This window comes from Seriola lalandi, unplaced genomic scaffold (genome assembly GCF_002814215.2).
Source record: "Seriola lalandi dorsalis isolate HSWRI2012SDOR001 ecotype SW California unplaced genomic scaffold, Sedor1 jcf7180002055009, whole genome shotgun sequence".
Taxonomy (NCBI): Eukaryota; Metazoa; Chordata; class Actinopteri; order Carangiformes; family Carangidae; genus Seriola; species Seriola lalandi.
In genome coordinates this window covers 194667-195037 of record NW_019525552.1, presented here as the reverse complement: position 1 = coordinate 195037, position 371 = coordinate 194667, and the positions used below count along the sequence as shown (strand labels likewise).

At 35.0% G+C, this 371-nt stretch overlaps 1 protein-coding gene across 1 annotated transcript in view; it reads left to right on the top strand.

Annotated features, from left to right (window-relative positions):
• Positions 1–371, top strand: part of flvcr1 (FLVCR choline and heme transporter 1) — a 13592-nt gene that overhangs the window by 6406 nt on the left and 6815 nt on the right. The gene's annotated exons all lie outside the window — the stretch shown is intronic.

The following is a 371-nucleotide window of genomic DNA, read 5'->3' as shown; positions in this document are numbered from 1 at the left end:
TATTGCTATTAAATAAAAGTTTGCGTGTAAATTTGCTTTCAGTTTAGAAAACCACAATTTTCCTGCCTTGAAGACCATTTAGATAATTTGTTTGATAAGCTTGTAAAAAGCCTGTAAAACTGTGAGAAAAGTAAAGTGTAGCAAATATGTGTCAGTCAGGTTTAGATCGATTCTCAAATATAAAGACTTAAAAAATGAAGATGGTGTCAAAGAAAACAACAACTATTTTTATCATTGTTATATTAGTTTATTATTATTATTATTTTTGTTGCTCCTCCACCACTTCAGCTGAAACTGTTGTGAGACTCAGTTTTGCTGTTGCGTCAGTGCAACAACACAATTGGCTCCTTGGTGGGGGGGGGGGGGGGGGG